The following is a 228-nucleotide window of genomic DNA, read 5'->3' as shown; positions in this document are numbered from 1 at the left end:
AGGAGGAGGGAGGAGGAGGGAGGAGGAGGGAGGAGGAAAGAGGAGTAGGAGAGAAGGTGATGGAGGAGGATAAGGAGGAGGAGGAGGAGGAGGAGAGAAGGTGATGGAGTAGGGGGAGGAGGAGGGGAGAAGATGATGGAGGAGGGAGGAGGAGGAGGAGGAGAGAAGGTGATGGAGGAGGAGGAGGAGGAGGAGGAGGAGGAGGAAGAGAGAAAGTGATGGAGTAGT

This window comes from Priapulus caudatus, unplaced genomic scaffold, assembly GCF_000485595.1.
Source record: "Priapulus caudatus unplaced genomic scaffold, Priapulus_caudatus-5.0.1 Scaffold6012, whole genome shotgun sequence".
Taxonomy (NCBI): domain Eukaryota; kingdom Metazoa; phylum Priapulida; class Priapulimorpha; order Priapulimorphida; family Priapulidae; genus Priapulus; species Priapulus caudatus.
The sequence above is the reverse complement of the archived record's forward strand: the minus strand, read 5'-3'. Positions refer to the sequence as shown.